The sequence below is a fragment of the Antechinus flavipes genome, chromosome 1 (assembly GCF_016432865.1).
Source record: "Antechinus flavipes isolate AdamAnt ecotype Samford, QLD, Australia chromosome 1, AdamAnt_v2, whole genome shotgun sequence".
NCBI classification, from domain to species: Eukaryota; Metazoa; Chordata; class Mammalia; order Dasyuromorphia; family Dasyuridae; genus Antechinus; species Antechinus flavipes.
In genome coordinates this window covers 574389016-574414866 of record NC_067398.1, presented here as the reverse complement: position 1 = coordinate 574414866, position 25851 = coordinate 574389016, and the positions used below count along the sequence as shown (strand labels likewise).

Below are 25851 nucleotides of genomic sequence, written 5' to 3'. Positions count from 1 at the left end.
TTTCATTGCCAGGAAAGGTGTTTCTTTAAATGTTTTGGTATGTATAGGAACTTGCTTTCTATCTTTGACCTCTTTTGACTTCATTGAGAGTCATAGTAGTGGGATCTGGGGCAAGATGCATGGATGTGTTAATGACTTTCTTCCTCTCCCCCCCCCCCCCCGCATATTCCAAGAATCTTTATATATTTATCTATTTATTTATTATAATCATTTCTTAATAGGGAATTAGTCCAATAACTCATTGCCATTGGTTCTCACAAAGTGTTCTTCTCTGAATGAAGCAAGCTGATGTTCCAACTGAGCCCAAGTGCCTTTTCTTTTATCTTTTGATCATTTTACTTTACCCAGTTCAGGAAGAGATCTCTACACTTAAGATGCTTAATATGCTCAATAAGCACATTCATTCCCTTGGCTAAAATCTTGTCCTCAATCTGTTTACAACAATACCTACAGCATATTGAATAACATTGTAGATCCATCCAGTCTTACTATGCTAACATTTGTGGGGCATTCCTTGCCGAACTGTGCCCCTACTTTGGTATTAACAATATCACCTTTCTTGTATATATGTAGCCAAAGGAACCATGCCATGTTTTCAAAGGGGCCTGGAAAATATGTATTATATCCTTCTTTTATCTTTTGTGTTTATAATTTTGGCAAGCCAGTGGAATATGATAGATCTACAAAAAGCCTTACTGACTTTCTTAAAAGAGTAATTACAAACTACCTTTTAGAATTATTAAACTAACTCATTATTTAACCAACAGTGTTTCATTGTTCCCATCTTTTCAAAATCCCTCTGACTTCACAATTGCTCCCCTTTTGTCATCCTTTCTAATTTTTTTATATGAAATGAGACCTCGGGCTTGTATCTTTTGATTTTTGGTGATTTGGAGCAATTTTTCATATGGTTGTATATAGTTTGCAATTAGGAATTACTGGTCTATATCTCTTGGCCATTTATCTAATATCAATGATCTTTTAATTTATAAATTGGATGACCTTTTCCCCAATCTATGTCACTTCACTACTTACAAACCTTCAGTGATTCCTTGTCTCAATGATAAAAAAACAAATTCCTCAGCTTCAAATATAATACCTTTTCCAATTTAGTTCTATTCTGGTTTCCTTCTCTTATTTCATTTCACTTCTAATAACAAACCATACTCAGTGTTTCTACAAAGTTGTTCTACTTGCCCTATGCTTAGCCCTCCATTTTTCACCTCAGTGTCTATGAACAGAATATTTCTATGTGTAGAAAATAATTCTTCCTTACTTCTTCCTCTTAGAATGCCTAGATGCCTTTGAAGCTCAGTTCATTTGGCTTTTTTTATTTAGCAATCCCTTACTGTTATACTGTATTCTAATTCCCCCTACTGCAAATATAATGAAAGCTTTTTTGTAGGTAGGGACCATTGTCCATTTTCCTTTGGTTTACTAATACTTAGTATAATACCTTACATATATCATGTGTCTTGCAAAGACCTACTGCAATGTTTGGTGATGGTATCTGAATGTGATTTGGAAGGAGGAGGATTTAAATAAAAAGAAAAGACAGCAATATATTCCAAGACTAGAGAATGGCCTGAATGAATGTGTGGAATTTAAAGGAAAAGATTCAAGATAACTAATCTACTTTGGCCATAGGTTGAAATGCATATAAGTTCATGAAACAAAGGCTGGAAATAGAGATCACAAAAGAGCTTGAATTAAGATACAAATATTTATAAAAAACCCTCTTGTATACTAGGGAGTATGCTAGGTACCAGGGATAAAGAAAATTCTAAGTTTCAAGAGATAACATTCTAATGAGAAAACATAAAATGTATTCAGAATAAATAAAAATAAATACAAGGCAGCAAGGAAGAAAGAGAACTATTTGAACGATTCAGTAAATTCTTTGGGATTCCATATGCAGAAATCAGGATTGAGTTTATTCCTGGAATAAGGACTAAGAATGCCAAAGAATGGAGACAAGATTGAACACTATGTGAGAGATATAGAGAAAGTCACTTTGACTAAATTTCAGACTGTAGAAGGTAATTTAATTTGCAATGAAAGTAAAAATATAAATTGGGGTCAAGTTGTTAAGGACTTGAAAAACTAAATAAAAGATTTTTATTATATTTTATCATGTAGGAAATAGATAGGCATCAAAGTTCATTGAATAGAATTAAATTCATGACTATGTTTGAGAAATGGCGAGATTTGGAAAATGACTAAAGATGTGGGATGAGGGAAGATAATACATAAAGAATGTCACAAAAGTTCACAATAGTTACAATTCTAAGAGACTTGAGGAACAATGGTGCTTTTTATAGAAACAGATTTAGAAGAAAAGTGGGTTTGCAAGAAAGGAGGGGAAGCTTTTTTTTTTTAAACAAATGCTGGATTTGAGGAACCTCTTGAATATTTAGTTTGAAATGTTCAATAGACAAATGAAGATGACAGACTGGAGCTTGGAGGAGAAAAGGGACTGAATATATAGGTCTGAGAATCATTTGCAGGCATCCTGAAATAAAGAGAAGTCACTAATATTTTAGAGGTAAGAGAGAGCATAAGACATAGACTTGGAAAACACTCTTAGTTAGGAGTTATGAAGAATGAGAGCCAACAAAGCATTCTGAGAAGTATGGTCAAATAGGTAGAAGAAAATCAGAAGTTGTTCAAGAAACTCCAGAGAGGAAAGAGTATAGGGGGCATAGGATGGTCTTTATTTGCAAATGCACCACAAAGGCCAAATAAGATGAAGGACAACTAAGAGAAGGTCAATCAATATTGTCCATTAAGAGATCACTGGTAGCTTTGGAGATAACATTTTAATTGAGTAATGAAGTTGTAAGCAAAATTGTAGTGGTTTTAGGAGCATGGAGAGAAATAATCAATGAGAATAGAATGTATTTTGTAATGGTTTGAGAAAGTGAGAAAATATGTAGGAAAAATGGCTTAAAGGAATGGTATAATCTAGTGAAGGTTTTGTTATCTTTTGTTTTGGAAAAAAGGAGAAATTTATTTACATTTATATATAGTAGGGAAGGACCTAGAAGATGATTTTTGAGGAAAGACCTGAATTGATCTTCAATCTGATGGATAGGATGAAAAGGGATGTAATCTGCTCTAATTTTATAAGCAATGTGGAATTCTAAAATATTTTTGAGTAGGTGACTGATGGGCTTAAATATATGCATTCAGGATGATTACTTGGGCTGTTTTAAATAGATGGATTGGAAGAAAAATACAGACAGGAAGTAGAAAGAGCAGTTAGGAAGCTATTATAACAATTTAATGAGCGATAAAAAGATAATGATTAGAGAATATGCCACACCAAATGTAACTTAAAACTAAATGCACAAGATATATTTAGTAACGATTATAAAAGATACAAAAATGTTAATGACACATATGTAAGAGAGACTGTGTTTGGGGAGGGATTACAATATTTAAATATGTTTAATTGTTCACAAATTTAACTCAGCCTGATATTTTTATGAAATAAGCCTCTTAATCTACTTTAAAAACATAGTTAGAAAGTTTTGAAAATTACTGTACACCACAACTTTAATAAAGTTGCAGGATACAAAAATAAATTCACATAAATCATCAGCATTTTTATATATCCCTAACAAAATCCAACAGCAAGAGATACAAAGAGAAATTCCATTTAAAATAACTGTTGATAGGATAAAATATTTGGAAATCTATCTGCCAAGGGAAAATCAAGAATTATATAAGCAAAACTACAAAACACTTTCCACACAAATAAAGTCACATCTAAGCAATTGGAAAAATATCAAGTGCTCTTAGATAAGTCCAGCAAATATAATAAAGATCACAATACTCCCTAAACAAGTTTATTTATTTAGTGCTATACCAATCAAACTCCCAAGAAACTATTTTACTGACTTAGAAAAAATAACAACAAAATTCATCTGAAAGAACAAAAGGTCAAGAATTTCAAAGGAATTAATGGGGGGAAAAGCAAATGAAGGTGCCTAGCTGTATCAAATCTAAAACTGTATTATAAAGTAGCTGTCATCAAATCCATTTGGTACAGTCTAAGAAATAAAGAAGTTGATCAGTGGAACAGGTTAGGTTCACAGAACAAAATGGTCAATGACTACAGCAATCTAGTATTTGACAACTCTAGAGGCCCCAGCTTTTGGGATAAGAATTCATTATTTGACAAAAACTGCTGGGAAAACTGGAAACTAGTATAGCAGAAACTAGGCATTGACCCACACCTAACACTATATACCAAGATAAAGTCGAAATGGGTTCATTATCTAGACATAAACAACGATATTATAAAAAAATTAGAAGAACATAGGATAGTTTACCTCTCAGATTTCTGGAGGAGGAAGGAATTTGTGGCCAAAGAACTAGAGATCATTATTGGTCACAAAATAGATAATTTTGATTATATTAAGTTAAAAAGTTTTTGTACAAACAAAACTAATGAAGACAAGACTAAAAGGGAAGCAATAAACTGGGAAAACATTTTTACATTCAAAAGTTCTGATAAAGGACTAATTTCTAAAATATATAGAGAATTGATTCAAATCTATAATAGTTGAAACCATTCTCCAATTGATAAATGGTCAAAGGATATGAAGAGACAATTTTCAAATGAAGAAATTGAAACTATTTGTAGTCAGATGAAAAGGTGTTCCAAATCACTATTGATCAGAGAAATGCAAATTAAGACAACTCTGAGCTACCACTACACACCTGTCAGATTGCCTAAGACGACAGGAAAAGATAACAACAAATGTTGGAGAGGATGTGGGAAAATTGGGACAACAATGGTTGGTGGAACTGTGAACAGATCCCACCATTCTGGAGAGCAGTTTGGCACTATGCTCAAAAAGTTATCAAATTATGCATACCCTTTGACCCAGCAGTGTTACTACTGGGATTATATCCCAAAGAGATCTTGAAAGAAAGATACTGACATGCAAAAATGTTTGGAGCTGCCCTCTTTGTAATGGGAAGAAACTTGAAACTGAGTGGATGCCCATCAATTGGAGAATGGCTTAACAAATTATGGTATATGAATGCTATGGAATACAATTGTTCGGTAAGAAATGACAGCATGATGATTTCAGAGAGGCCTGGAGAGACTTACATTAACTGATGCTAAGTGAAAGGAGCAGAACCAGGAGATAATTTTACATGGCAACAGCAAGATTATATGTCGATCAATTCTGATGGACATGGCTCTCTTCAACAATGATAGGATTCAAACCAGTTCCACTTGTGCAGTGATGGAGAGAGCCATCTACATCCCCAAAAAAGACCATGGAAACAGTGTGGAACACAACTTAACATTCTCACCTTCTCTGTTGTTGTTTGATTGCATTTTATTTTCTTTCTCAGTTTTTCTTTTCCTTGCTTGTTGATCTGATTTTTCTTATGCAGCAAGAAAACTGCATAAATATGTATACATGTGTTGGATTTAACATGTATATTAACATATTTAACATATATTGGACTACCTGCCAGCTAGAGGAGAGAGTGGGGGGAAAGAGGGGCAGGGGGAGATTTGGAGCAAAAACTTTTGCAATGTTGGAAACATTACCCATTCATATGCTTTGTAAATAAATTTTTTTTTAAATTGTTAATCGCAGAGGAAGATACTAGAAAAAGAAGCAAGGATAAGATAAAATAGGCCCACTTTATCTATTGCTGATACTAATATAATTGTAGCAGCATTTAAGGGATTATGAGTTGGCATTTACAAAAGAAATGGGACATAATCACTGAAGTCCTATTTGCCAAATTTTCTTATTTGAAATCTGTTTGAACATATTTTAAATGGTTAAAACATATATTGTAATATCTCTCTTTTTTAAAGATTTAATTAAGTTATTCATTTACTAAATAGATCTGCCCAAAGCAAGATTAAATCACAGAAAATCATCTTATTATTTATTTCCTTTTATATATATGAAAAAATCTATCACATTCTTCTCTAAACTCACTGTAACCTTTTAAATCAACAATAATTATTTTGTTCATTCCTAATGTGCTAAGTGAAATGGTACATTCTTTCCTTGTTGGACAAATTTAAAGATATCAATATATTCAATCCACCTTTGGCTTAAAATCACACACACACACACACACACACACACACACACACAAAAACCATTTCTGAAGCGGTCTAACTGCCATATCTCATGTGACATTCCTTCTACCCACACAGAGCCTCTCAACAAAATAAACACTTCAACAAGCACTTAGTAAGCATTAGTATGTGGACGGTTGCTAGGTACTGGCAATATTTGGGAAAGGAAGAGATTTAAGGATATACCTGTTATTTCATTAATAGAAAAACACCCAGTCTGCAATTTAGGATTTAGGAGCACTGCCTGGGGTCCTTCAAGACACACAGCCAGTATATGTCAAAGACAAAACTTGTCCACTGATCCTCTGATTCCAAAACCTCTTGTATCCACTCTATCACACTGTCTCTTGACTAACTTCATTTTACAAAAAAGAAAACTCTTTGCAGGACACTGGAGGTACAAAGACAAAAATGACATTTTCTTTGCTATCAGTGGCTTCACATTCTACTGCATGTGATATTTATATGTATGTGTATGTGTTATTTATACAGATAATAATTTATAAAGTAAACACAAAATAATGAAAAGTAATTCCAAAAAAGAAAGTGCTAAAAATTAAGGATGTGGGTGCTGGGGAATTATGAAGGCTTCTTGTATGAGATAGAACTTGATCTCTACTTTGAAGGAATTCTGTAAGGTGGAAGTGAGGGAGAAACTACATGATCTAAAATGGTCCTAAATAAATTCTCTCTGAAAAAATGGTTAACACTTAGCCATCTACAAATGAAAATATACACTTGAGAAATAATTACTATGTCATTAAAATGTTATTAGGCTTAATTCTATGGAACATTAGGAAATTTGAGTATAATATAAGCAATGTGCCTCCTGTCATCTAGCAGACAAATGCAAATATAAATTGACTAGGGTTACAAACATTTGCTAGATACTTACCAATATAGTATATCTGGCAGATGTTAGATTTAGAGCAAAATCTTACAGGTTGCTAGTTGGTATCCTTATTTTTTTTCCAGAGAAAGACACGAGGAAAGTTACATGGCATGCAAAATAACATAGATGGAAAATGGCAGAGGTAAGATTCAAAGACTTCTGAGAGGGCACACTTTCCACGTCACCATAATGTCTACCATTTTTCTGGGTTATTAATAATCATTCAAAAGTATGAAAATATGAATTTTCCATAATTCAGGATCGTTTTACTCCATAATACTTCCTTCCAAATAGAGTTTGAAAATCCTTTGTGACTTTATTGAAAGTGCATTCAGGAAAAGGGTACATGAATTTTCTAGCAATTTAGTACATTTCTAGTTCTAGTACATTTTAAATCAAATCAAGAAACATTTATTAACACTAACTATGTGCCAAGATCTGTACTAAGTACTGGAAATATAAGCAGAAAAAAACAGTGTTTATCCACAAATAGTTTTCATTATAATGGAGAACAAAAATATACCAAAAAAAAGTTGTAAAGTATGAAGTGGAGGAAAACATTGCTCACAAGGTAAAATTGAGGATATGGCTTATAGGAAAAGTTACGAGAGTCAGGAGTGCTGCCCAGAGAAGAATGAAGATGTGGCTAGCCTAGGCAATTTCCTTAAAATGAAAGTTCAGGGAGGAAACAAGGGAAGGGAAATAAATATAGATTAATATTAATTAATTACAATTATTAATTAATAATTGTTCATATTTTTTTCTGTGTGCCATACTATGCTTTACATATATTATTTCAGTTAATCTATACAAAGAAGACTCCAAAAGGTTGGATTTCCAGAATGTTATTGTGAGGAAATCTCCAAATAATTTGCAGCCTCAGACTCATCTCTAATTCAAAGAGCAAAGTTTATTGTAATTATAATGCCAATTGAAATGGGCTAAGTTCCAAAGGAATTTAGCATAGAACTAGGAGCAAAAAATTAAATTTGTAGTAAAAAGTTAGAGAGACCAGGTGCTTCATTTTACTGATTTGCTAATTTTATGGCTTACAGGTAGGTTTGGGAGGTGGTCTGCTCATTTTCAAGAACTTTGTTATCACTAACCAACAGATTATTTATCTTACAATCAGCAATGTTTGTAGAACTATAGTACTACTGAAACCAGAGGACCTCAGGATTGTTGCTACTCCCAAGGCAAGGGGACCTTAGGGTTATTGAAAAACAGGTTATTTATCTGACAGCCAATAATATTTATAGAACTATAACATTCCTCCTGCCAGGGAGCCTCAGAATTATTGTGACATTCCCCTAGAAGCTGCACCCCATCATTCCCCCCTCAAGACCCAAATTCATTTGGACAAAGGCATAAAGGTCTCATCTTCTAGAACTGCTTTATGCTAATAAAGGGTATAGAGCTGCCCCTGCCTAGTGGGGTCCAGATTGAGGAAGGGAGACACATGACTTAAAGATGGTGGCAAAAGCAGCCAGGAGGTATTCGAGTGTCAGAATCAGGTAGCAGGTGACATGCACTTGAACAAGTAGTTTAAAATTCTTAGCTTAGAGTCTGGAAGAAGCAAAGCCCACAAACTGATTAAAAATGCAGGGACCAAAAATGAGCCTAAAAAAAAAGAATCAAAAGTGAAGTTAGTCTGGGAATTTCTAGGGACAATAGCCAGGAATCCTACCCAGAGGAAGACTAGGGTGGATAGTGAAGATGAGGCTATACCAAAGAGCATTTTCTCCAAATCCCTGCTTTTGTCTTCTCAAAGGGGTAGGGCAGTGGGTGGAACATAGTGTTATACACAGTGAAAAGAATTCTGGGTAGACTAGAGTGCAAGTATTACTATATTTTAAGTATTAAACATTAGGTAGAGAGGATGACAGGCAGAGTGGAGATGATAATTAATCTTTTTTCTTTTAATTAAAGCCTTTTATTTTCAAAACATATGCATTTATAATTTTTTAACTTTGACCCTTACAAAACTTTGTGTTCCAAATTTTCCCCTTCTCCCTACCCCCTCCACTAGAAGGCATGTAATCCAATACATGTTAGACATGTTAAAATATGTTATGTCCAATATATATTTACATATTTACACAATAATCTTACTCCACAAGAAAAGTCAGATCAAAAAGGAAAAAATGTTAAAGAAAACAAAATGCAAGCAAACAATAACAAAAAAAATGAAAATGCTATGGTTGTGATCTACCCTCAGTTCCCACAGTCCTTCCTCTGGAGATAGATGGCTCTCTTCACCACAAGATCATTGGAACTGGCCTCAATCATCTCACTGTTGGAAAGAACATGAGTTCATCAGAATTGATCATTGTAGAAGAACCAGATCTCCTGGTTCTGCTCATTTCAGTTAGCATCAGTTCATGTAAGTTTCTCCAAGCCTCTCTAAAATGATCCTGATGATTATTTCTTATAGAACAATAATATTCCAAAACATTCATTTGCCATAAATTATTCAGCTATTCTCCAACTGATGGGCATCCACTCAGTTTGCAGTTTCCTGACACTACAAAAAAGGCTGCCACAAACATTTTTGCACATGTGGGCCCCTTTCCCTCCTTTATGTTCTTTTTGGGATATAAGCCCAGTAGAAACACTGCTGGGTCAAAGGGTATGTACAGTTTGATAACTAGATGATAATTAATCGTAAGTGCCTCAGCCCTGTGGCTTGGGTTATTTGAGAAGTGAAGGTTGGGCCATTGTCTCTCTGTAAAGAGCTGGACAGGCCAAAATGTGACAAAAACTTTGAATCTTCCTGAGCCTTTTGAGTTTTGTAAGGGAAGACTTGTAAGGGAAGAAATTAGTAAAGGTGTCAACAAAAAGCAATTTGAACATATGTGTGAAATTGATCTGCTAGTCCTTCCCTGGGTATGTATGAGAAGGGGGCATGGGGATGGAAGCTGGGGGATTAACAGCCCCTCCGGATTCACCATCTGGGTTGTGAGAGAATAAGGTCCCTCAAGTCAGGTCAACTGGAGTAGACAGAATGTAAAGCTTCTTCGCAATTGTAAATAATATCACAGGAATGAGTGATCTCAGGGAACAGGGTGACAGGGTGAGAGTGTGGTATACTCTCAAACTGAGGGTATCTTACCGAAGAGCCTGTTACCTGGTAAACCTCCCATTAACAAACCATTGATAATCTTTGGTTTCCAAAGATATTTTCCAAAGATTACTGTTCTGACCCCGGTAGGGAATTAAAACTACCAATGGTTGGACTAGCATGAGTTTGGAGGCTTCCTCAATTAGAAGAGCTGTGGCAGCCACTCCTCGAAGGCAACCCCTATGATACTGAGTCAAATTGCTTTGAGAAGTAAGCAGTGGTACTGGGATAGAGTCCAAGGGACTGACTCAAGCTTGCCCCCTAAGGCCTGGCTCCTTCATTCATCAACAGAAAGTTTTTTTTCTAAATGAAGCAAGGCTAAGGTGGGGAGAGATCAGTTTTGCTTTCAGAGTCACAAAAGCTTTGCTCTGAGCAGGGCCCTAGTAGAGGGAAAATATATCAGGGCCTTAAATAGCAACAAAATGTAGCCATGCTCAGGAAAGTATGTAATTGTTTCTCTGAGGCAGGTTTAAGGAGAAACCTTACTACTAAACCATACTAAAGTTTTAAATTTTGTTTCAATAATCAATAGAATAACAGTTATTTTTCATAGACAGTGTATCAATTTAGAGACCTAATTCTCTCTCTCTCTCTCTCTCTCTCTCTCTCTCTCTCTCTCTCTCTCTCTCTCTCTCTCTATATATATATATATATATATATATATACACACACACACACACATGTATATTCTAAATAATTAAACAAATGACTATGTACATATATATCTACATCTATATATAGTCATTTGTCTAATTATTTAGGATATAATAACTACATATTTATTTATGTTTTTAAGTTATTTAGGATATAATGTATCTTATGTAAAATATTTAGGATATAATGACTACATACTTTCAGATTGTAAACAACAATACATACTTGCTTACTTACATACTTGCTCTGATTATATGTTCTCTTTAAGAATAGATATATTCTCTATAAAAGAAAAAAGTAGGGACATGATTATAAAACCAGGTCCTTCAGGCTTCAGCCTGAGAACACATACATGACAGGATAAAGCACCATTAGCTCTGTTTGATAACCACTCATGGAGTAACAACCCTACCTCATAACCAAACCTCAGGGATAATTAGTTAGGAAATACAGAAACAGAACTGGGAAAATGAGTCAGAAGGATCCAACCTTGAGCAGAGGTTAAGGTTGTCCTCTCCGCTCTTGCCCACATAGATGTCCACCTGTGACAGTTCAGGATGGTATCCCTCTGAATAACTTATGGCATTTCTCTCAAATGGTGAGTTATTGACTTAATAATCCATCAGACAATCATATCCAAATTAAGCAGATAGTTGGGGTAACCAATAGCAAGCTCAGCCCCTTCTGTGGAGTCTATCAAATTCCCTTAATTTGTAAGGTTGCCAGTTTTCTTGAAACCACCAGGGTAAACAAGCTCATCAGCCCTGAGAAATAAGCTTCTGTGGTATGTATAGTTCCCAAACAAAACTATATATAGTTCCTAAGAATCTATAAACTTGCTTAATGATTGGTCCTTGCATCAGGATGAGTTTGAATTCAAGATGAAAAGAAAAACATGTTAAAGATGTTAAACAATATCTCCCATTGAAAACTGATAAACTTTTTATTATTTATTGCAACTTCATGAGAGTAAAAATAATGTATCTAGCCATAGGCTAGAGAGCAGAATTTATTATTAAAAATAAAATCTTTTGGGACTGTAACTGATATTCACAAAACAAAAATGACACAGACTTTCTAAACAGAGATGCAGACACATGACATAGAAGAGAACTGTCCATTCTTTGCCAAAACCCATAAAATTTCTATTCCTTTAGCACCTTGTCTCCTCTACCACACTGGAGATGAAAAGGTAGCAAAGGTTCAAGGTAGCAAAGGTTTCCTAGTCAAGATGGAACTATGCTGAGAACAAGAACTCCCCATGCCAGATGTCCCCAGTCAAGGAAAGTTTGCTGAAAATACAAGAGAACCAGACAAGCCTTCCCAGGTGCTTGAGGTGTCCCAGCTATAGGATTGAGGAAAGAGAGAATAGGGGACTTACCTTGACAAAGTAAGGAGACCAGACTTTCCCTGTACAAGGCCATGAAATTTTGGGGTTCAAAGGAGACCCCAAAAAGTTGAGTTTCCAGATTAGTGTCACAAGGTGTCTCAAAAGAATTTGTAGGCTCAGACCCATATCTAAGGCAAGGGGCAAAGTTTATTATAATTATAACACTAATTGAAGCAAGCCAAGTTCCAAAAGAATTTAGCAAAGAACAAGGAGTAAGAAAATAAATTTATAAGGAAAGGGGAAAATGAAAAACAAAAATAACTTGGGAAAAACAAGATGATAGGAAATGCAGAGTTAGAAATTGTAATTGTGACTGTGAATGGGATAAATTTTCCCATAAAATGGAACTGGATGGCAGACTGGATTAAAAGCCAGAATCCCATAATATATTGTTTATAATAAACACATTTAAAGCAGAGTGATACATACAGAGTAAAGATAAATAACTAGAATAGAATCTATTATGTTTCTGCTAAAGTAAAGAAAAACAGGAGTAGCAATCCTGATCTCAGATGAAGCAAAAGCCAAAATCTATCTAATTAAAAAATATAAAGAAGGAAATGACATCTTGCTAAAGCGTACTATAGATAATGAAATAACATCAATAATAAACATATATACACCAAGTGGTATACCACCTAATTCCTAGAGGAGAAGTTAAGAGCTGCAAGAAGAATTAGAAAGCAAAACTACTATTTGGGGATTTCAACCTTGCTCACACAGAATTAGAAATTAAATAAATAAGAAAAAAGTTAAGGAAGTAAGTAGGATTCTAGAAAAGTTAGGTATGATAAACCTTTGGAGAAAATTGAATAGAGACAGAAAGGAACATACTTTTTTCTCAGCAGTACATGGAACCAATACAAAAACTGACCATGTAAAAGGGCATAAAAACCTCAAAATCAAATGCAGAAAGGCAAAAATAATAAATACATTTTTTCAGATAAATATTCAGTAAAAATTACATGTGAAAAAAGGCCAGGGGAAAATAGAACAAAAATTAATTGAAAACTAAATCACCTAATCCTAAAGAATGAGTGGGTTAAATAACAAATCATAGCAATCAATAATTACATACAAGAGAATGACAATAATTAGACAAGATACCAAAATGTATGTGATACCACCAAGGCAATTGTTTGGAGAAATTTTATATTTCTAGATGCTTACATGCATAAAATAGATAAAGAGAAGATCAATAAATTAGGCATTCAACTAAAGATCTAGAAAAAGAACAAAATTTTAAATTAAAGACCAAATTTTAAATTCTAAAAATAAAAGGAGGAATTAATAAAATTGAAAGTAGAAAAACTACTTAATAAACAAAAGTAAGAGTTGGTTTTATGAAAAAAAAAACCATAGAAATAGATAAACTTTTAGTTAATTTGATTAGAAAAAGGAAAGAAGAAAATCAAATTGTTAGTATCGAAAATGAATTTACTACCAATGAAGAAGAAATTAAAGTAAGGAGCTATTTTGCCCAACTATAAATCTGATAATCTAAGTAAAATGGATGAATATTTACAAAAAATACAGATTGCCCAGATTAACATAAGAGGAAACAAATTACTTAAACCGTCCCTTTTAAAAAAGAAAAAGAAATTCAACAAGCTATTAATCAATTTCCTAAAAAACAACAACCAAAAAAAAAAAAAAACAAAAAACCTCCAGGACCAGATGAATTTACATGTGAATTCTACCAAACATTTAAAAAACAATTGATTCTATTTACTATGCAAACTATTTGGAAAAATTGGGAAAGAAGGAATCCTACTAAATTTCTTTTATTATACAGATATGATACTTATACCTAAACTAGGTAAGGTCAAAACAGAGAAAGAAAATTACAGACCAATTTCCCTAATGAATAGTGATGCAAAAATATTAAATAAAATATTAGCAAAAAGATTATAGCAAGTTATCCTAAGGACAATTCACTGTGACTAAGTAAAATTTATACCAGGAATGCAGGGCCATTTCAATATTAGGAAAATTATTAGCATAATTAACTATATCAAAAACCAAACTAACAAAAATTATATGATTATCTCAATAGATTCAACAAAAGCATTTGACAAAATTCAACATCCATTCCCATTAAAAACACTAAAGCATATAGGAATAAATGGAGTTTTCCTTAAAATGATCAGTAGCATCTATTTAAAACCATCAGCAAGCATCATATACAAGGGGAATAAACTAGAACTATTCCCAATAAGATCAAGGGTGAGACAAGAGTGCTCACTATCACCATTACTATTTAATATTATATTACAAATATTAGATTTGGCAATAAGGAGAAGAAAAAAATTAAAGAAATTATAGTAGGTAATGAAGAAACCAAATTATCACTCTTTGCAGATGATATAATGATAGAGTATCAACTGAAAAATTACTAGAAACAATTCACAACTTTAGCAAAAGTGCAGGATACAAAATAAATTCACATAAATCATCAGCATTTTTACATATTATGAACAAAGTCCAGCATCAAGAGACACAAAAAGAAATTCTATTTAAAATAACTGTAGATAATGGAAAATATTTGGGAGTCTACTTGCTAAGACAAAGTCAGGAATTATGTGAACGCAATTACAAAACATTTTCCACACAAATACAGTTAGGTCTAATCAATTGGAAAAATATCAAGTGCTCATGCATAGGTTGAGCTAATATAATAAAAATGACAATTCTATCTAAATTAATCTACTTATTTAATGCCATACCAATCAAACTCCCAAGAGATTATTTTACAGAGCTAGAAAAAATAATAACAAAGTTCATCTGGAAAAACAAAAAGTCAAGATTTCAAGGGAATTAATGAAAAATTGCAAATGAAGATGGCCTACCTGTACCAGACCTATAATGATATTATAAAGCAGTAGTCACCAAGACGATTTGATTCTGGTTAAGAAATAGAGTAGTCAATCAGTGGAATAGGTTAAGTTTATAAGACATCATAGTCAATGCCTATAACAATCTAGTGTTTTACAAACCTAAACACCCCAGTATGGAGGTAAGAACTCACTGACAAAAATTGCTAGGGAAATGGGAAATTAGTATGGCAGAAACTAGACACTGACCCACACCTAACATCCTATACCAAGGTGAAATTGAAATAGATTCATGACTTAGACATAGTGATGTTGTAAGCAAGTTAGTTTATCTCTCAGATCTGGGGAGAGGGAAGAAATTTGTGGCCAAGGAGTAACAGGAATACATTATTGAATACAAAATGGATAATCTTGATTATATCAAGTTAAAAAGGTTTTACATAAATAAAATCAATGCATGCAAAATTATAAGGGAAGCAATAAGCTGGGGAAATTTTTACATTCAAGGGTTCCGATAAAGGCCTCATTTCTAAAAAATATATAGAGAATTGCCTCAAATGTATAAGAATTAAAGTCATTCTCCAATTGAGAAATGGTCAAAGGATCTGAACAGATGAATTTCAGATGAAGATATTGAAACTTTTCTAGTCATATGAAAAGGTGTTCTAAATCACTATTAATCAAAGAAATGCAAATTAAGACAACTCTGAGGTATCATTACACACCTCTCAGATTGGCTAAGATCACAGGAAAAGATAGTGAGGAATGTTGGAGAGGATATGGGAAAACTGGGACACTAATAAATTGTTGGTAGAGTTGTGAACTGATTCAACCATTTTGGAGAGCAATTTGGAACTAAGACGAAAGAATATCAAACTGTGTATACCCTTGATTTATCAGTGTCTCTGCTAGGCTTGTATTCCAAAGATATAAAAAAATGGAAAAGGATCCACATGTTCAAAGATGTTTGTGGTAGACTTTTTTTGTAGTGGCAAGAAAAAGCTGAGTGAATGCCCATCAGTTGGAGAATAGCTGAATAAATTATGCTATATGATTATTGTTCTATAAAAAATAACCAGGAGGTTGATTTCAGAGATGCCTGGAGACATTTACATGAACTGATGCTAGGGGAAGTGAGCAGAACCAGGATTTCATGGTCCACAGAAACGGCAAGATTATACAAGAATCAATTCTGATGTGGCTCTTTTCAACAATGTGATGATTCAGACCAGTTCCAATGGTTTTGTAATGAAGAGAGCCATCTCCACCCAGGAAAGGACTGTAGTAACTGAATGTGGATCACAACATAATATTTTCATTATTTTTGTTGTTGTTTACTTGCATTTTGTTTTCTTTCTCACTTTTTCCTTTTTGATTTGATTTTTCTTGTGCCACATGATAATTGTAGAAACATATATAGAAGAATTGCACATGTTTGATATATAAGGGACTATTTGATGCCTAGGGGAGGGGGAGGGAGAAAGGAGGTAAAACATTTGGAGCACAAGGTTTTGCAAGTATGTATATTAAAAAATTATCTATGTGTATGTTCTGAAAATAAAAAGCTTTAAGAATAATAAAAAAGAAAGTTCACTTATTTTCAAACTTCTTTCAATGTAATAATCAATTGAACTCCTCTCCCCTTTTTTCTTGTCTTAAAAATATTATTTATGACAGAATATCTTTTTTTCAGAAGGAGAGGAGAAGGATTAGGGCTGGAGTGACCTACAAATACATCAATAAAAACATTTTAAAGTATTTATTTTAGATGGTGGGTAGAAATAGCAATTTTAATAAGCACAAGATATTATCATGTACTTTGCACAGTGCCTGGTACGTGGTATGTGCTTAATAAATGTTAATTGATTAACCAACAAGAGGCAATATGTATTGAATAGAGTGAAGACCATGAAAAGTAAGGATACATAATATGCTTATGTAAAATATCCTCATTAACCTTCAAGGCTAGCTATAGTCACCTCAGTTCCAAGGTACTGATTCACTGTTCCTACATTGTAAATTTCTAGATCATCCCCTTATACCAGTCATCTCTTTCGATCCAAAGGAAAAGATCTGGGACATGACCTAAATGTATTTTAGCATCAGTTCGATGATACAGCAGATAGAATCCTGCAAGTAGAATAAGAAGACCTCAGACAGTTAATGACTTTGTCACCCTGGACAAGTCACTTCTCTCAGCCCCAGGTTCCTTATTAGTAAAGTGAGTATAATAGTAATGCCTACTCCCCAAAATTGTTATGACGATAAGAGGAGCTAATATTTATAAGATATTTTGCTTCTGTCAATATAAAGTAATTATTAAATAAAAATTTTAAAAAAAGATATTTTGCAACCTTCAAGCACGATATAATAGAAATGTGTTTAAAATGGCTGTACATATATAATCTACATCAGATTGTTTGCTGTCTTGGGAAGGTAAAAGAGGAAGAGAGAAAAAACTCAAAATCTTATAAGTAAGAATGTTAAAAACTATCTTTATATGTAATTAGAGAAATAATCTTGATAAAAAAGCACCACAAAAATGTTAGATGTTATTATATTCAGGATGGAAAAGTATAAAGACTAACAAATATTCCACCATCTCTGCTTGTTTCCACCTTCACTCATCTCTTATTGGGGGGGAGGAGGGGGAAATGCCTCTCTCTATTAGAATGGATTTCCTCTTTTAGTTCCAGACCATACATTCAAAATTGGATAAATTTTAGGTGGCCAAATAGTTTTTCCCCTCAAAATAGCATAGAAATGAATAAAATCAATTAAAGAAATAACATTTCAACAACCTTTATCACCTAGACCACACACACATCCATATATGATATATATACATATGTATGTATATATATATACATATGTATGTATATATATATGTGTATATATATATATATATATGTGTGTGTGTGTGTGTATATATATATATATACACTTCCATAAACATACACATGTGTGTATGTATATGTGTGTTGGAGAAGGAAATGACAAATATTATACTATCTTTGTCAAGAAAACTTTAAATGTGGTCATGAAAAATACAAAATGACTAAAAATGACTTAACAACAAATATATTTAAGTATGTGTGTATGTTTATACATGAAGCACATGTGTATTTCCTGGGTTCATTTACCTCTAGTACTCAACCTTGGACTATCCATAGGGAATTTGTCCACCTTTCTGGTAGTATGTATAAAATGCATATCACCATAGTAGAGCAGCTTGTCCTACTGTGGTTATTACTATGCCCTTTTTAATTTTTTGTGGAAAATTATACTATAGTCAATACAAAAGTTCCTGATTACATAAACTACACAACTGATATTTTAAAGAAAAGCAATTGTTAGAAATAAAATTCTTCTCTGGAGAGAAATACAGAGATATGTACCTTTCTGTTGTACCACTTCCATCAGACCAAGTAACTGCATCTTCATCCATCATTTGACATAATAGAAATAAAATTGTTCTAACAGGACACCATCACAAGATCAATATCTCCTGCTTTGAAACTAAATGCCTCATTTCAGTAAATGTCTTGGCTCCCCCATCAGATTCCATCTCACTGGGCAAGACCATTATGCCCTGGTCATATTCTTTCCCACTCATCTTCTCTCTTAATTAAAGTTTAAGAACATTTTATTAGGAAGGCCAAAAAAGTGCCTCCTTACTAAGCCATAGACTAAAATCTTTAAGTGAATTCCCACTGTTTCTCTCTGTTTTTTTCTTCTGTTAAACTATAGAAACAAGTTAGCCTGTAGTTTTACTAGTAACCAATCAATGTTACATAATGGTTTTTTGGCCAATATGCATTGGACCCATTTCTCCCTGTTGGGCCTTGTCCAATTGTGTTAGTCCATAGTTTTGAGGACCTTTCAACCATGACACATAATTGTGGCCCAGAAAAGCAGTCTGAGCATGAGGTTAGCCAATCACTTATCTGATGACAGCAAATGAGCTTATAATGGTGAAAGAATGTGGGAAAAGACTACCTCTTCCAGTTGAATTCTTGCCCACTGTGGCAGAGACTGGAAATGGTTTTTCTTCAAAACTCATATTTCCAAAGAATAATAGAAGACTGGTTTTGTGTATTTATGTGGCATAGAAAATGTGCTTCCCTCCATAAAAAACTGACATTTCAAGAGGGAGAATATTATACTAGGATTTTTTTTTCAGTAGTTGTGATACTACTGTACTGATCTAGAGTATTCTTTTGCATGGTATCCTTTGTGAATAATTACTTTCAATGTAGTTCTATGAAGTAAGCACACAAACTATTTCATACAAGAAGAAGCTCATCATTTGGGCAAATGAATAACTCAGAAATCCCCTTTAAGTTCAGAGTCCAGACCATTATTTCTTATGATTTAACCTCCCAGTTCCTCCCCAATACCACCAGCCATGTTTGGTCTTTTCTCTGAGATCAATGCAATATTATCTAACCTGAAAAGGTCTTCATTAGAGGAATCCAATTACCAGAGACAGCCATAAGCAAACTGAAGATAGAGTTCAGATCTTTTTCCTTTTTTACCTGTAATCTCAGATCCTTAATGATCTCATGCAATTATTGTCTAGCTACACTCCCTTGTCTAACCAAACAGCAGCTCATGTTACAAAGGTTTTTTTTCTTTAAAAAAAAATCCCCACATTTTTACATATCATGAAATATATATGTTCTGTATCTAGTTCCCTTCAGGACTTTCTTTTAGCTGTTTGTTTATTTTTTAAAATTTTTTCATCCTCGAGCAGCATAGCTTATGTCTTAAATTGCTGAGAGAAAAGGTTTAAGAAGGGTTCTGAGCTTTGATAAATTATAAATTCTCTAGCAAAATTAGATGAAATAAATGAGTGCCTTCCACACTGAGGCTTGGGACTAGGATTCTATTCCCAGCTCTGTCACATGATCTCTGGGCAATCTTACCCTTATAGACAGACAGGCAATAAGTATTTAATAAATACCTATTAGAATTTATCTATTAATTATTTATTAAATTCATAGAGATTTATTAAATAAGTAATTATTAAGTATGTGCCAGCTAATGTGCTAAAACATAGGGATACAAATAGAAAAAAAAAAAAAGAAATAGTTGCTACCCTTAAGGAATACATTCTAAAAGGAGAAATAACAAGTTAAAAAGGGACCTAGGTTTGGGAGAAGAAAGAGGAGAAAAGAGGAAGTGTTACCAGGGAAAGCATGGCCAGCCTAGACCTATCCCCAAAATGAAGGCCCTTGGAAGGATTTCACTAATGGGAGAAGGGATCATTTGGATCTCAGTTTTATTATTTATAAAATGAGGGAACTGAATAAAGTTAGTTCTCAAGTCCTTTACATTTCTAAATTCCATGATCCTCTCTGCAGGGTTATCACTAGCTTATCTGTGAAATCAAACTTTTCCACTGTGATAATGGGTCAATTAACATCTAATGAGCCATTTGTGTCGAAATGAAGGCTTTTTAGAGACAACATTTACCCAAGATGCTATTTGGGTCAGGGAAGCTTTTCAGATTTTTTTTTAAATACACCCAAAACAACAAGAGCAAGTTTGTAAAAAGATTCTTCAAATAGATTTTATTGTGATCCTCAGAACAATATTTTGAGGTAGATGTTATTATTATCCCTGAAATATAGATAAGGAAATGGAAGGAGAAAGTTAAGTGAATCTCTCTCACAGTCACACAGCTAACAAATGTTGGAGGCCGTATTTAAAAGGTCTATCTTCCTGACTGCAGTGTTTTATCCAAACCACCACCAAGCTCCAACTACATACTTTAAGACCAGCCATATGAAACAGTATGTTTAGTTAAAATCTAAATTGGTCTCACTCAAAATGGTTTATTGTCCTCTGGTTCTCAATAGTTCTTCATTAAACCTGCCTGGATTCCCATTTATCCTTTTTAGTTCCTGTGCCACCATTTTGAGAAGTCATATAGCAAATGTCAGATTTTGGAGTTAGCAATACCTGCCTCCAGGTTCTTCCTTCAGCACTTAATGATTTTATAATTAAAGTCTCTAATGTTTCTGAACTTCAGTTTCCTCTTCTGTTAGATAGGGATATTTATGGTGTCTATCTCACAGATTGTTGTGAGGATTAAATGAAATTATATTATGTAAAGAGCTTTGCAAATATTAAAAGTCATATGAACATTAGTTATTTACAGTAAAATCATAGAGTAACTCCTTGAATTTTGTCAATTAACCCATCAGTTAATAACTTAGTGGTTAAATAAAATAGAGGTATTAACTTATAAGAGATTGTATTTCAGTAAAGTTCCAAACACATCTCTTTTAACCACTCCCATGAAAAATGCCTTTCATGTTTCCTTTTAAGTCTTTCCTTATTCAAACTAAACATTGCAAGTTCCTTCCTGGCATTGAAGTAGGAGGGAAACTATTGACACTTATCTCATCACCACTGGAATTGAAGGGAGACAAACCTCATCAGCATGATCTTGTGGATCTTCAATGTCCTGGTTAAACTTCTTACTGGTTAATGTCTTCATGGAAGAAGAAAAGTTCAGCAGCTTTATCACTTCCTTGGTCTAAGCTAGTATGCCTGTCTTATTGCAGGTTAAAAATGCATTATCCTTTTGGTTTATTTGTTTCCTTTTGTCAATGTGGGAAGGGGAATGAACTTGGAATCAGAAAGACTTGGATTCGAATCCCCATAGCAAAATGGGTCTTAGAAACTTAAATAATATCATTTCCTATTTTAGGGATTGTGCACATCTTATTGTCTAGGATGTGGATATATACGATTAGACTCTTGAGGAAACTCTCTTCTTTCCTTCGCCCTATATTTCAGGGAACCTGAGTCAATGAGATTGGCATAATAAGTCATGCAAGTGTGATTTGACTACATAGTTTTCTATTCATTCATAAGAAGAGCAAAATAAATAATAACAAAATTAATTAAAATAACAATTACATGATTTGATTCCTTCACTAATTTTATGTTTGTCCTAACTCCAGGAGTTCCAGTACCACAACTGAGTAATCAAACTTCCCCTTTCCACTGAGGGAGAAAAATGCATTAGCTACTCATAGGGTCTCAGGTACCTAGAAATCCTAAATCCCTATTGGTTCCTGAAAACACAGCTCTTATATAACCAAAGTTTCTTAGTAGGAAGAATCTAAGAAACAACCACATCAGAAAAATTCAAGCTTTAAAGTGGATTGAGTGGGCGAGGGAAAGTTTTAAGTTTTATAGTTTAACAATCTAAACAAATTGGACAAGTATTAAATTTCACTCGTGTTCTGTATATATATGTATATATATATATATATATGTATATATATATATGCACATTATATATTTTATTAGTGATTATTAATTTCTCAAAGGATATTAGAATTGCTCCCCCCTTTTACCCCAAAAAACACTCTCAAAACAAGATAAAATTAACATTGTTCTTATTTTAAAAGTATATATCAGCCATCTAAACCTTAGCATTGTACATCTATAGTTGGAAAATGCTTCAGAGACCATCTAGCTCAGTCTCCCCTTTTATAGATGAGTATATTGAGATCCTGGAAGAATTTGCCTAAGATGAACCGATAGTAATCATCAGAGGACAGAGATGTGAACCCAGGTTCTATCACTCTAAAACCAGAGCTCTTTTCATTATGATATCCCATGAAAGAAAGTGTCACAATCAAACAATATTAATCTCATAAATCTCTAGCTGCCAACTGGCACTTCAATATAAAGAGGCTTCATTTGACATTGACCAAGAGTATAATATGAGACTGTGGTCACATTACTCAATCTCCCCATCTCTACAACAGCCTATAAAAATAAGAGAACTGAGACAACTGGTAAATGCCAGCCAAAGAACCACTTAATGACATCTTTTTTTTCAATCAAACATGATTGTAGTGTATTTAGTGGATAGAATAAGTGGCTGAATTTTCTACTTTATGAGTAAAGATATAGATTCTAAGTTCTCACTTCTAAAACATTCATACTAAACTATATTGTCAGTGCTCAACACAAAGGTAAAAAAAAATGCTTAATAAAAGGTAGTATCTCCATTTCCTCTATACTTAAAAAAAATACAGTACGCTTCTACAAAACATCAAATCTGCCTTATTTGCATGTGTCACATGATGTAGGTGGGAGGTAAAATATGTTTTTTTTCAGATTCCTTATAACATATTATTACTATTATCTATCTCTTCTCCTTCTTCCTTCTTCCTTCTTTAGTCTTCTTCATCTTTCTCCTTTTTGTTTCTTGTTCTACAAAGTTGGAGTAAGTTAATTGAAGAAAAAAAGACTATTTCTTAAGCTTGGCTAAAAGATTATTTTCTATCCTTCCAGTCTTTCCTAGGAAAACAAAACAAAAAATGGGAGGCAGTGAGATGAATCTGAGAGTAGGCCTATTTGCTCACATGTTCTCAATCACTTAACTGTTTTTAGCTCACTGGTATTTCTCAAAAATAGTAGGAAAAAAACACTTTTGGGCAGTGGTAGCATAGTTAAGGGCTATAAGATTTATGACTTTAATTGTTTAGTGAGAGGGCAATAATACATCATGACAGGGCTAGTTGTTAGACAAATCAGCTATGTTACTGTTCCTTTTTGAGAAATCTGAAGTTATAGATAAGTAAGGCAAAAAAAAAGGTCTCTATTCAACATTATTGTACTTTGGAAAGAATCCCAAGAAGATTTTCCATTTCCCTATAGGATAGAGTCAGAGTTCATTGATCCAGACTATTATCTCTGCATAAAAGATTAAAAGCAGATGGTCATGGATCTGTTTCTTGGTTGAAAACCTCCCAAGAAATGAGAGGTAATATAGTGGTGGTTGACCACAAATGAAAACAAAGAAATGGTTTGATTTTTGGCTCCTTTGTAACTTGATGGAGAGAATTATCTATTTTAATGCTGTCATCTTTAGTACAGTATTCTATTAGCATGCCAAAAGTAACTACAAACACACTAAAAATATACAAATATTGTTCATAGAATTAAAAATATGCTGTTTACAAGGAATCTGACCTCAATCTCTTGGGCTAAAATTTACACACACACACACACACACACACACACACACACACACACACATCTTAACCAGTACCAGAACTTAGTTTTAGTTAAAATAAAATAATAACAAAATACTTAAGCTCTATTATGATTGGATCTGAAGAAATCAATAATACAAAGCATTCACAATGAGAAACAATGGGTTATCCCTTGGCTGTTTACCTCAAATAGAGAGAAGCTATTTGAACATTCTATAAAACTCATTAACAAATGAACTCTACTTTATTTGCTCATTTTTTTCCAGTGATATCTGACTCTCTGTGAACCCATTTAAGATTTTCTTGGCAAAAATGCTGCAATGGTTCACATTTCCTTCTCCAACTTATTTTACATCTAAGGAAAATGAGGCAAATCAAGTTGAGTGACTTGTTCAGGATTACATTGCAAGTGTCTGAGGCTACATTTGAATTCAGGAAGATGTATCTTATTGGTTCTAGGCTTGGTACTCTATGCATTGTGCCATCTAGTTGCTTATGAACTGTATCTTCTCCCCCAAAAAAGTATCTGCTAAAAAATCATCATTTGTACTCAGCATTTGAGTATATTTTGAACTGTGAATCTTTTGAAGGCAAATATAAAATTGGATAGAACTTAACATTATAAATAATGACTATGGTGTATAAGATTTAACAGTGTAACTAAAAACTGAGGTTGATATTTGGCCTATACCATTGTAGGGTAATTCTTTTGGAAACTGATCAAAGTGCTACTGCTTTCTTAAGCCTTCTCTGTCCCTTTTTTCCTCATAATGCCCATAGCTCTGTCAATACTGTTATGAAGAGACTGGCCCAGAGCCTGTCATTAGACCAAAGTAGAGTTAAAGGAAGGTTACAAGTATTTTCTAAGTTCCTCTTATTTGTCTCACATTTTTAGCCTTTATGAAGGAGATAGAGTATAAGTAAAAATCATGGACTTTTTGGGAAATAAGGCAAATATACAATGAAATAATAAAAGAACTTTCTAAGATGATATGTAATCTGTGTGCTAAATTGTGTAGAACACAAAATCATTGCTACTGAGAATTTAGGAAAAAGGAAGATGAATAAATACAGGAAGCTTTCATAAAAGGATAACAATAGTATAATAAATTTAGACTTGGAAAGGACGTTAGAGGTAATTGAGGCCAGGTTCCTCATTTTAATTATGAAGAACCTAGAATCCTGTTAACTGGAATAATAGTAAATGTCTAAGGAGAGAGTCAGACTTAGGTTGAATATATTAAAGGTAAGTAAGATACACATACAGGTAATAAAGCTAATGAAGACATTCCAAATAGAAGCAACATCAAGAACAAAAATACATAAGCTTGATATTGAATGAGTATGTAAAAATCAGTTAAAGATGGTTCTGACTAGAATAGAGAGTTCATCCTTGTTGGTAAGTTGAGTAGTAATCAATAATAAAACTTAGTTTGACCATGTATTGTTTTGGAAAGATAGAACAAGAACCAGATTATAAAGAGCCTTAAATTCTATGCTAAGCCAGTTGGATTTCATTCATTAGGTTAAAGGGAACATTGCAAGTTTTTAAGTAAAGCAGTAACATGATAAAAGTGTTCTGAAACCATCAAGACTAGGATTCAATCAGTAATTGATGAGGGAATTTCAAACAATTCAACCTTTCCACAGTCATCCCTACACTCTCCTCAGAACTACTCAGTTTTTGAGGGGAACATTATTAATCAGATATGCTACAGTAAGATAAAAATGAGTTATGCCATCTAATTTTTGTTACTATCATCAATTTCAAATTTCAAATGCATAGAACTCTCAGACTCAAAAA

General features: G+C 33.4%; 1 pseudogene; it reads right to left on the bottom strand.

The window, feature by feature from the left end:
- Nucleotides 1–225: 225 nt before the first annotated feature.
- LOC127547421 (60S ribosomal protein L21-like) lies at nucleotides 226–18466 on the bottom strand (annotated as a pseudogene).
- Nucleotides 18467–25851: the final 7385 nt, after the last annotated feature.